This window comes from Hypomesus transpacificus, unplaced genomic scaffold, assembly GCF_021917145.1.
Source record: "Hypomesus transpacificus isolate Combined female unplaced genomic scaffold, fHypTra1 scaffold_172, whole genome shotgun sequence".
In the NCBI taxonomy this organism is placed as follows: Eukaryota; Metazoa; Chordata; class Actinopteri; order Osmeriformes; family Osmeridae; genus Hypomesus; species Hypomesus transpacificus.
The window spans coordinates 304,770-317,728 of record NW_025813729.1 but is presented as its reverse complement, the minus strand read 5'-3'; the positions used below and the strand labels follow the sequence as shown (position 1 = coordinate 317,728).

The 12,959-nt window shown below is 46.4% G+C and overlaps 1 long non-coding RNA gene across 1 annotated transcript; it reads left to right on the top strand.

Moving 5' to 3' along the window:
* The first annotated feature begins 2,895 nt into the window (after window positions 1–2,895).
* LOC124489116 lies at window positions 2,896–12,239 on the top strand. Its single transcript, XR_006958755.1, has 3 exons — window positions 2,896–3,169; window positions 11,609–11,759; window positions 11,899–12,239. It is a non-coding gene; the product is annotated as an uncharacterized LOC124489116 (long non-coding RNA).
* The last annotated feature ends 720 nt before the right edge of the window (window positions 12,240–12,959 follow it).

Genomic DNA, 12,959 nt, shown 5'->3' with positions numbered 1-12,959 from the left:
CACATAAGATCAGCACAAAGAGCTCCACTTTGCAGTATATATACCATATAGTCATGCGATTGAAAGAACCTCAACACCATAGTGTTTCCTAGTTGGGAATCAACTGTGATTTATAGTATTTGCATAACTTCAACCAGCTTTTTCACAGTAGCAATGGAATAAAATACAGGGGATATATTTGTGTTTCAATTCACAATATGAACAGCTGTTCACTTTGACTTTAGCCAATAAATTAGGTTTTGAACATTGTGTTATCTGTTCTGACATACAGTGTTAAAGCATTGGTAAATTGGTCCTTAAAAATCGATTGTTTTGGTCTTGGTTGAGCTTGTGTGTAAAAGAAGTTCAAGCATTTAAAATTTGTGTTTACTCTACGCATTTTGTGTCAAAGCAACAAGAAATGTGTTAATTGTATAGCCAACACAGACGGATGTTGTGCTAACTGTGTTAAGAGTTTCGGAAACTTGTTAAAGGTATTGAAAAAACTGTCATAGCGATTGTAAAAAACTGTAATTTGTTTTTCCATGCAAATGCTGATGTGGCAAGATTTGGTGTAGACAACATTGTGGAATGAAGCAGCTTTCACTTACCTATCCAAAGCAAATTAGAATGGGAAGATATTATACAGCTCTCATTTTTCAGAAAATTAAGTTAAATCTATGTATGTCTGTCAACAAAAGAACCCAATGCACAAATCATCCTGTGCCGGTCGTCATGGAGACGCCGGTTACTGTACAATGCACTCACTCATCCAATTCACAGGATGAACTTATACAACCACTACTCTATGTTGTTTCACAAGCTACCAGCCAGTTCTGTAGTTCTCTCTGCATAGCCACTCTTAAGCGCTCAAATGCCATGTTTGAGCAGCAGATGTCCACCTGCATCACCACGGCAATGTGGCGATCACCTCATCTTTGTTTCCCCATGATCCACCTGGAATGTGTGCCGACCACATGGCTGGGGTAGAAAACAGAACAGAGACAAATTGGATATGTATTGTTTCAAGCCTGCAGTGCGTGTGTGTTTGCAAATAATGGCTCCCTGACTGTTTGTGTTCACCTTCATCAAGGGAACCAAAACAGCCATTCTGTTCGAAGGTACTAACACGCACCATTAGAGGCCACAACAGATGCTCAGGAGCCACGTCAGGTGTGTGCACGTGCATGAAAGGGAGTTAGATTAACTAACTAAAGTTCGGGAGGAAGATAGCGCACCAAGACTCCTCCTCAACTCCAATCAAGCAACTCGCAAAAGCACGGAAGAACGCGCACCAACTCCAATCAACTTCATACGCATCAGCCTAGCAAAGCACGGAAGAATGCGACCAAACTCCCCGTATCAATTACGAGGTTTGTATAAAGTGTCTTCCCTTGCTCTGATACTTGTGCTAGCATGTTTTTGTCGCCCTCCCACCCTCCCCTTTTCTCTGCTTCTCCCTGTCATCTATCCAGGCTCCCAGGGGGGATCGATCGAGCTGCCGCTCAGCCGGCCGTGACCCTTAAGGACTCTCCGCCACACCCCGAGTCCATACCCGGTAAACTATACACGCACCTTCCACATCACCTCCATCACCATTCCCTGCATCCCTTAATCACGCTCTCATCCTCCCAGGAACCCAGGCCCGGCTCTGCTACCGGCCTCCACCAGCACCAGGCTCGGCTCTGCTACCAGCCTACACCAACCGCCCCAGGCTCGGCTCTGCTACCAGCCTACACCAACCGCTCCAGGCTCGGCTCTGCTACCAGCCTGCGACACACTGCATTAGGCTTGGCTCTGCTACCAGCCTCAGGCTTGGCTCTGCTACCAGTCTGTACCACAATGCATTAGGCTTGGCTTGCTACCAGCCCTGCTTCAATAAAATATATCTATTCTATCTATGGTGTGATTACTGAACTCGTGAATGTTAACAAGACTTGTGTGTGTGTGTGTTTTATATGAAACGGGAAACAATGTGACTTCTATATATGTGTCTACCCTCTGTGGGTATAAAGGTTGTGTGAGTGTTACTGACAAGGAGGTCACTGTCAATAAAAGGTCAACAACTTGCATCAGTAATGTTGCAGCAAGCAGGCTATTAAAACTTTATCATTCAGATACATTACACCTATAGGCTCTGGCCCTTACTGGCCTTATTCAGGATTAATTGAGGCTCCAAAAAAAGTTGTCAGTAACAACATTCTGTGACTGACATAACATTTTGATCATGAATACTGTGTAAAAGCCTTTTTTTCAGACAAACTTCATAACCCTATATTTAGTAGTCCAACTTAAAACTACAACAAAACTTTATATAAAGCACAAATAACTCGCTGTGTCATATGGATACTTTGTTTTTCTTTAGACTGGTTGTTGTTGCTAGTGCACAACGGTTACACATGTGCTTTTACTACAGGAAGTGAGAGAGGAATCTGTTGCCAAACCACAGCATGACAAAAGCTGAGCTCACCGCTGCAAGCTAAGTCTGAGGAGGAAGTGGCGGTTGTTTGTTTTTGGTGTGTGCAATGTTGCGCAGCCTTAACCTCACCAGTGTGTTCTCGGTTTCTTTTTTGACAGACTTTTGAATATCGTTCTCTTTTTTGAGGCCACAGGGTTTACTGTAGCAATAGTTACCAGTTGAAGAGGGAATGAGACAACAGAAAGGGTTTGTTTCCAAAAGGTTTTACACTGAAAATAAAACTCTTACAGTGTGATTGTTTTGTGAATGTGAAGAAAAACAAAGTTTAAAATATAAGTTTCCATTACAAAACAAGAATGCGCATCTTGCCCATGGTGCCTTCATCACTGTATATTTTAAGAAACAGGAAACTAGATTCCTGGCACTTGAAACCTGGAATAGAAGTTTTAACCATACATATAGGCACACTTCATCCTTCCTCCACCCAAATAAATACCCTCTGCTCTCCCTGAGGATACAGTAGGGAAAGAGAGAAAATATGGAGTTGGGAAATGAGATATGGAGCTGGACATAGAGATGGCAACTCCTGGGGATTGTCTTGATTATAATAAAAAGAGGAAGAGGGTAGAAACTGAAAGACATGGTAGGAATGCATTCGAAATCTCTTGAGATTCTACTTTGTGATAAGGACAACCAATTGAGCAAACTCAGCAGGACGCATGTATGTACATATTGCAAGCAAGAAGATTTGTGATGGCTACTAGCGCTCTTGTAAGTACAGCGACTTAAATTGACTATGATTAGTGAAAGAAAGTGCAAAGGCACGAATCAAACATGTCAAACACAAAACATTTAAGTGTATGTGATACGTTGAACATATTTTACAATAAAACACACATAGACACAGTACACTGGAAACAACTTTCAGTGATTATTTTCTGACTTCAGCATTGCATCTGTCTGCATGCCTGGAAAACCCAACACATAATTTAATAATTTAACAGTTGGTTACAGTGTTTACCCGACAGTGACAAATGACCTTCAAACTGAAAGGTGTGTGTGGAAAGGGGCAAACAGAGGGTATTGCACATCTAGGCCTCACACAAGCAAACGCTTTGCAGAGGCAGGAATATGATGCCATATTATCTGGATGTTCCTAATGGGTACATTGAATAACCTGAAGATCAACAATGAATCTCAGACTTCTTATTAGTCCAGTGAGAGATTCTGCTGCCTTGGTGTCCTTGACGGGAGTCGAGACAATGCACATTAAACCAACTTAGATTGAACCATCCTTTATTGAACTGATTTAAATACATTTGAACATGCTTAGAGAACTTGTCAAATACAGTATAAAAATAATTGAGTTGAAAAATAGTTGAGATCGCTCTGTCACATTTACATTTCTATGGTAAATGTCATTGTTTTGAGTTATGATACATTTTAAGAAGGACCAAATGTTCACATTCTTGTATTTTACAGTCAACAAAATTTCAACTCATTAAGTTACTCTATTATTTTTACAAATACGGATGTAACCATGTATACATATACATATATAATATATATAATAAAGGGTAAAAGTTTAATGTGGTCAATGTGGACACTATCCAATAAGGTTTGGAGTTAACTTGAAATGACAAACGGGTTGTTTAGAGTAAAATGCATGTCCATTCTGAAGCATGTGGAAGTCCGTTCATGTTTGTGTGGCCTTGAGCTATAGATGGTAAAAGAAGCTTGTCCAAACCCTGCCAGGCCCTTGGAGAGCCTTTATGACAGCATACTGAACATAAGCTTTCTATGACTGTGCTAGTATGGGGAATAGTTGCAAATCCTTCATACATAACGAAGATAACATTATTAAAGAGCCATATTGCAAAACTGAATCAGATTTAACCACAGCCCCAGATAAACATTCATAGAAGAAATGGACAACAGTTAGGATCAGATCCTCGACAGTCCCCTGGTCTGCCTTCACACAAGCAGGGGGAGAACCATGGAAGTGGGAAGCACAAACAGCAAATGAATGGTTACGGATCAAGCATCGTCCAGGCCTGCCAGATACAACAGGCTGATCTCTCCTCCTGGCTGCCAGCCCAGTGAGGACAGGTGGTTGTGGCAGGTTTCAGACGCGGTAGAGGATGACAACAAGTCAGAGGGCATTTTCAAGTTCAAACCAAATAACCAAATTGTTGCTTATTTTGTGAGGGCATCCATCCACCTATCACTCTAAATATGAGCATTTATTTTGTCATACCACCTCATTCAGAGGCAAATGGCATACATTTTATATATAAATTCATAGATATAGTACATCTCCAGCAATGATAAACAATTGCTTCACACAACCTGGATCAATCTGAGTACAATTGGCAAAGCTGTGAAGGTTTCAATATGGTGCTGCTTTTGTCACTCTCACAAACAACTAGCTTTTAAGGTGCAAAAATACAATGTTTTATGTGAAAATGCCAACATAATATATTTGTGTGCTATATTAACTACCTACTCCTCAGTACCTGAACTGCTACAGTTGATGTAAATTCAAGTGTCAGAAAGTAATGTCTGAGTCCTAGGGTGTTGTAATGTCCAAATGGACTTGGGGGTACTGTGAGTAGGGCAGAGTGTATTTTGTTGACAGTGAAATCATGAAGCCGCAAGGTAATGTTTACGTGGATCTGCCTGGGGATTTAATGTGTGAGTCATAAACCCATTGCAAACACTGGCCAAGTGGTTAAACTGGTCAAGTGGTTAAACTGCTGCGCCTGTTTTTATTTTTCCCCCTCTCCCCCCCCCCCCCCCCCCCCCCCCCCCCCCCCCCATTCTGGGAGCAAGGTCTTAGAGTAAGCCCCCACGACTGATCGCATGAGGCGTGGGGCACTCACATCTCTGCTAGACTGCCCCGCTTGACAGAAAGTGACGGCGAGGAGAACACGCTGAGCTATTTGTGATGCAGGGGGTCACAACCCAATCACTGGCGGCTAAACTGCCAGCCAGTCACATCCACTCACACACTTCCGGGGCCAGGGAGTTTGTGCCCTTGCCCAAGCCTCTTCCCAATGACAGACCTCTTCACCTCCTTCTAAACCCTGGGTCACATGGTGCAGCTGTTCCAGGAGTGGTAGGGAGATGGGCAAGGAACAGGGGATGGGCTGAGGAGAGGACAGAACTTTGACACCCTTCTGTCACACACAGCCCAAATAGCCAGCAGTGGAAACAAGAATGTGTGGGGAGCATGCGTACTTGCGTGCAGAGACACACACACACACATGCTACACACTGTCACACATGCTACACAAATCCACCACATGGCTGTAGAGATTGGGTAATCTGCACCACCATCCCCCACCCCCTCCCTGCCCTATGAGACAGTGTCTCATATGACTCTGGGGTAAATCTCTCCTCTCCACTCCGCTCCACCCCTGCTCTCCTATCGCTCGAACGAGGCAGAGCCCAAAATAAACTAAAAGGGCAGGATGAGCGGCTGTCAAGCTAGTGCCCAGGAGAGCGACACGTGGTCCAGTCGAGACACGGCCTGTCACTGAGAGTAAGGGAGAGCCATGGCGAGATTGGTGCCCTGCTGCCACTAAAAATAGACCTGTGCAATATTCATCACCTTTGCAGGATTCTGTATTGGGCACACACTTGAACTCAGCTACCACTTGGTGGATGGGGAATAGAGGGGTAAGGAAATGGAAGCTAGAAATATGCATGTTCTCAGGGCTGCCCACTTTTTCAAAAACCTTGGCGTGAGATTTGGTGCGAGGGGCGAGCTTTCGCGAGCTGGGGCCCTGTACTAGGACATGTTAACAGTTATTTAAAGATATGGTTTCCTTCTTCACAGAAGTAAAAGTTGTTTTATAAAGCGAGGACAGTAAGTGCGTTAGAATGTTGTAAGTGAAGTTGTGTGCCTGTGTTTGAGAGCGAGGGATGGAGAAAGACAGTGAGTCAGACATGATGTTGGCCTGGGTTGGAAGATAAAGGGGAAAGCCTTCACATGCACCCTCTGCCCAGTTCTCCCTTATTTCCCTGACTTCCCTCTCCTCTGCTAACTTTCATCCACCAAGCACCAAACACTATTTTTCAAAGGCCTCCAAAAGTAGGCCACAAAGTTTTAAGAAAAAGAGAGCAAGAGAGAGAGAGAAGGAAGGACTGAAAACAGCCACAGCTACCCTACCACAGCACATGTTTATAGGAGTATAAATGGAAAGAAAAGAGGAGAATAAAGAGAGGGAGTTAATGATAGCCTTACATATTATCTCCCCTTCCATCTTCATGCCTAACCAGATTGGAGAAGTGCCCCGTCTAGAGCGGTAAACTGATTTATCCGTCAATCTTTTTGTGAAATACCACTCCCACTCCTAAATCAGTTTGATGGATGGAAGCTCTTAGCAGCCTTGAATAAAATTAACTCTCACTCAATGTGAGAAGCCATTATGGTCATCAAAGATAATGTCATGACCCGCTTCTTCTATATTCATTGATTTGCTGCGACAAGCGTCATTGTTCAGGAACGTCACAGTCTGCTCGGATCAAAACAAATGTGTCATGCATGTGAAGATGACTGACTAAAATTGGGCGAAGGGGAGATTGGACAGGAGGGATAAAGGATGGGTAAGATGTGGCAGGACGATTACAAGGGGACTGTTGTTCTGAGTGCGCTTGAGCAACTCGGGTGCAAGAATAGATGTTCTTATCTGAACCACCAGGAAGACTGCAACTGGCGGGGCTGAATGTCTGTGATGGAGGAAGGAGATAAAGGAGTAGGCCAGATCCCCCAGGATGATGGCGGGAGGGAGGTTGGAGTGGTGGAGGATGAGAATGGTTGTTGGCAGGATTTGTATGCTGTGGCAACCCTTAGGAAAGTAAAAGCAATAAGCGTAGTTCAAGCAGGGCAATCAGGCAGCGCGCGTCATCCTTGTCATACCTGCAAACTTGTCACATTTGTAGCAGAGTCTCGACAGACAAAGCATGGTACCATCCACACCTTTCTCCTACCCCCGACAAGGGAAGGGTCTTTCCCCCTTTGTCCTTATCTCCCAGAGCAGGAGCGTCAAAGTCCTGACCCAGCATGGGGTCAGGAACAGAGACCACATGGTTTCACAGTATCAGACAAAGGATTATAAGGAGAACTTTCTTTTGTGGAGTTACAAACATATTTCTCAAGGACTACATGGCTCATGGACACTAATTCAATGACAGTAGTCGATGTGTTATAATGTGTGTTTTTCTCATTTACCTAGAACGTTGTTTAATTGATGTTTGATTATAACTCCCCTTCAGATATAGTTAAATCAGTCTATCTTGATATCAAAATAATTGTATCATACTAACAAAACCAGTTATGAACGTTGTATTGTTCTATTCTGAAGTTTAAGCATTCCATGGACATTTGAGATAATGGAACTCAACGCTATCAGCCACTTCACACCTCTGGGCAGATCTCAAGATGACGCCCAGGTGGAAGTAACTGACCAATGAGAGAGGTCACCTTCACACGGATGACCCCTTGTTCTTTGGAGTATAAAACCCCCAAACTGGTCAGCAGGGTGTTCACCGGGCATACGCCAATGTGTTGTTCCGTGTGCGGTTCGCACACAGTCACCCCGGTTGTTATATGATCAGTGCTGCTGCCGATGCCGTTTCTTGTCCCGCGTCTGTTGGCTGTCTTGTTTTCCTGCTTTGCCATGTCTGACTCTTACTATTCGGAGGCGGCCCATTTGTTGGGGGTGTTTGAGAGAGGTTCCAATCTGTCACCCGGATGTGCACCCTCCGTGGGTCGGATGTGCACCTCGATTTGGTCAGCAGGGGCTTCACCGGGCATACACCAATGTGTTGTTCCGGGTTTGCTGGCCCACACGTTGAATCTGTGCCCGAGGACGGCATTCGCCCACCGGTCAAGGCAAGGGGGCTGGCCTACGGTGCCTCCGCCGAGGGCGGACGAGGTGGTCAAATGAAGGTATACACCCCCTCCGGTGCAAGCACCTCGCTGTGCATCAATTACAACGAGAGTGTGTCGATATGCTAAATGTAAGTTTCTGCATGCTTGCAGTTACTGCGGGGACACTCATCCCCGATCTGTGTGCCCTTGTCGGCCCCGCCCGGCTCCAAAGGGGAAATTAATAAACACCCGTCAACCCCAGTCGACGTGTCGAGATTTTCTGCAGTGCTGGGGATGCATCCCAGTCGCTGTTTTGTGTCCTGTCTACTTGATGGTTTGGTGCATGGGTTTCTTGCTGGTCTGTGTTGTGTGCCTGTTGTGAGTCATGACTGTCACAATCTGCAAACTGTGCTCAAAGAGCCGGCGGTCGTCGACGCGCTCTTCAAGAAGGAAGTGGCTAAGGGGTTCATGATCGGACCTTTCGTCGTCTCTCCTTTCTCCCTGTACAGAGTGAGCCCCATAGGCGTCGCAACACGTAAATATTTGGGGAAGAAACGCCTCATCATTGATCTGTCTGCTCCTCACAACGGCGTCGTGCCCAGCATTAAGAGTTTGATCCCCCGAGAGCAGTTTTCCCCATACTACGCTAGCGTGGACAATGCGATCCGCATGAGAACAACGGCAGGCAGTGGCTCGTGGCTGGGGAAAGCCGACATCACCGACGCGTTTAAGGTCATGCCTCTTCACCCCTCTCAGTGGCATCTATTCGGCGTTAGGTGGGGTGGCAAGCTGTACTTTACGGTTAGTTCGGCGTCCGGCTGCTGCAGCAGCTTGCGTTTATTAGACATGCTGTCGGAGGCGCTGTGCTGGATCCTGGTGAATGTACACAGGTTGCCATTCGTGTTGCACCTGCTGGATGACTTTTTGGTGGTGGATTTTCCGTTGTCTCCGCCCGCCTGCTGTATCTCGGTGTTGAGGGACACCTTTGGGCACCTGGGCGTTCTGCTGTCCACAGAGAAGACTGTAGGCCCATTCACCTCTTTTGAATTCCTCGGTATTAACCTATATAGAGTTGCCATGCAGGCGTCGTTACCCTCGGATAAACTGGAGCACATTTGCGGCGTCCTTCGGGCCTTTTATGAATCGTTTAGTCAGACGGCTAACGTGGACAAGCATGCTTGATAATTTCATATTGCGCGCCGCATTTATTCCGGGCCTAGAGAACAGAAGTGCTGACGCACTGTCTCGTTTCAACTTTCAGGAGTTCCAAAAGCTGCGCCCTCATGTGCTACCGGACGGGCTGGCGTGTCCGCCATTCCCCCTGACTGTGCTAGACTAGGCCCGGGTGCGCTGCACATGTACGTTGTATCTGCTGATGAATACATGAGGAAGGGTATCGCCCCATCGACATTAAAATTCTACGACAGGGCATGGCTTCAATTCTCTGGTTTCTGTGCTGTGTTTGGTGTGTCCTATGCCTGTGGACATGTCTGTTTTCTGTGCCTTTATCGTTCATTGTCTCGCATCACGGAATTTGCATCCTTCCTCCATTAAAGCACTAGTGTCGGGTATTCAATTTAATGTACGGTGTTCGGAGCCCTCAGCATGCAGCTTACTCGGGAGCCCATGTATCCGGCTGCTGATGAATGGGCTGAGGAAGCAGCGTCCAGAAACCTAAAATAAACGTTTACCAATCACTTTACCCATTTTGCGCACTGGTGTTCAATCTGAGAAAAGGGTGCTTTGGGGCTTACGTCGAAACTCTTCTTGAGTATGTGTTTTTCACAGCCTTCTATGGATTTCTGCGGTGTGGGGAATTCACCACCATGTGTGCCACATTCGATCCATATTGTGACCTGACCATGTCTGATGTTTTTGTGGCCAGCTACACCAAGTTCAAGTCTTTTATTGTCAGGTACACAGAACAACACAAGGTTAGACTGGGCACTGAAATTCTTAAGACAAGACAATGCAAGCACCTGGCATAACATAACATATAAGTACATGGAACACAATTTACATCAATGCTGATCTTAAATAAGTGAAACTTCCTACATATACAGATAGCAATAAATATTGACTATACTAACCCTAATACTAGAACTTCCTAAATTACAGATAACAATAGATAGTACACTACACTAACCCTAAATGCACAAGAAACCTGTTCCAACCCTATAACCTATTCTAACCTAAGTGGAGTACAGTACAATAGTGTAATGTCAATGACCATACAGGAGCCTGTTGGCGAGGTACAGTGAGGTACAGTAGTGCAAGTTACTGATAGAGCAACCAGTATCTGAAAGTGACAGTGTATAAGTGACTAGTGTGCAGAAAAACAATGTCCATATCAGTGTCCATTCAGAAGCCTGATGGCCCTTGGGTAGAAACTGTTGTCCAGTCTGCTTGTGCGTGCGGATGCTGCGGTAACGCCTGCCAGAAGGCAACGGGGTAAAGAGACTGAAGGATGGGTGGGAACAGTCTTTTAGAATCCTGCCGGCTTTCCTTAGGCAACGTGTGTGGTAGGTGTCCTGTAGGGCTAGGACCTTCCTGCCGATGATGAACTCAGCAGAACGGACCACACTTCGTAGGGCCTTGCGGTCCCGGTCTGTGCAGCTCCCATACCACACTGTAATACAACCAGTCAGAATGCTCTCTATAGTGCATCTGTAAAAGTTAGTGAGGATGACTGAGTCCATACCAAACTTCTTCAGTCTCCTCAGGAAGAAAAGGCGCTTACGGGCCGCTTTGACCACCTTGTCCGTGTGAACAGACCAAGTGAGGTCATTGCTGATGTTCACCCCGAGGAACTTGAAGCAGCTGACCTTCTCCACTTCCGATCCATTGATAAGTAGGGGTGCATGCTCCTCCTCCTGCCGCCTCCTATAGTCCAAAATCATCTCCTTGGTCTTGCTGATGTTAAGAGAGAGGTTCTTGTCCTGACACCATGATGTCAGGGTGTCAACCTCCTCTCTGTAGGCTGACTTGTCACTGTCAGAGATGAGGCCCACGATGGTTGTGTCGTCAGCAAACTTGACAAGGAGGTTGGAGCTGCGCGTTGCCGCACAGTCGTGGGTGAACAAGGAGAACAGGAGAGGGCTGAGCACACAGCCCTGGGGGGTGCCTGTGTTGGTGATCAGAACGGATGAGGTGCGGTCACCGATTCTCACCACCTGTGGCCTCCCCGTCAGGAAGTGAAAGATCCACTTGCAGAGGGAGGTGCTCAGTCCCAGGTCCACAAGCTTGGAGACCAGTCTGGAGGGGATGATGGTGTTGAATGCAGAGCTGTAGTCAATGAACAGCATCCTCACATATGTATTCCCCTTGTCCAGGTGGGAGAGAGCGGTGTGCATTGTTAGACCGATGGCATCGTTTGTTGACCTGTTGGACCGGTATGCAAACTGCATAGGGTCCAGTGTGGGGGGCACCGAGCAGCAGATGAATGATTTGACTAGCCGCTCAAAGCACTTCATGATGACAGAGGTCAGTACATGTTTACAGTTGTCCTAAAACATTCCAAAACTGATGTTGGATGCAGAGGTAACCCAATTGTGATTGCTTAAACTAATTGTTCGTTTTGTCCACTCTCCTCCATGTCACGGTACCTGCTATGTCGCCCAAGGGCGTCGTCATCCAAGCCCCTCTTCGTCACCGACGATGGCAACACCATGACGAGATCCTGGTTTGCGCAACGACTCTGCTCGACTGTGCTCGCTGTGGATTGTCCCCGGAGCTATACACAGCGCACTGCTTCTGGATCGGGGCAGCTACCTGGGCATCATTCAAAGTGCCTACAGCTACCCTGAAAATAATGGGGCGGTGGTCTTCATCGGCGTACGAGCACTATATACGCCAAAATGCCTTCATCGGAGCCCAGAGGTCTACGAGTTTGATATGAATGGAGCGTTGGGGCCATGTGGTCAAGTTCTAAGAGTATTGTATTAATAAACGAGTTGCATTACAGATGGTGTCTGGGTCGGCTTGTTAACCCATAACAGTAGAATGTCTCTTTAGATCTCGGTTTAGACGTGGTGATCCGCAGACGTGCTCTGATCTGGTAGCTATCAGTCGGAATCCATAGTGTCTGAATCAAAATATCTCTAGAGATGCCCTGGACTCCAGAGAACGGCGAGTGCTCTGCCGACACATTTGTTGATTTCATTCTCACAGTGACATTGATGGCACATGCGCCTCGCGCATATCTTTGGGGTTGCCGACGGACGCTAGAGGAATGGGTCTCTAGAGACAGCTGTAACTCTGCCCTGTATGGATGAGAAAATACCGGATCACAATCATGGTAGAATGTCTCTGTAGATCTTGGTTCAGCACTGGTGATCCGCAGACGTGTTCTGATTCGGTAACAATTGATCAGAATCCAGCGTCCGAGTCAAGATATCTGCGGAGACACCCTGCATACCGGCCGGGGAACGGCAGGTGCTCTGCTGACACTAGTCTTTCTCACTAGATAACATATCCTCGTGTTCCTGCATAAGTGCTGCCTTTGTGTACATCCTGATGGGTTCGCTGACGGGCGCAAAGAGGGGCAGCTATCGGGCTATCTGCCCGATGTCGGATGAGAAGGGTACCGGGGAGATGGACGGTGTATTTGACTTTGTCACAGGTTGACTTTCTGTCCAGCACCTGGTCTGGATGGGATGTGCGCGTGGGATGGCTCGGTAAACC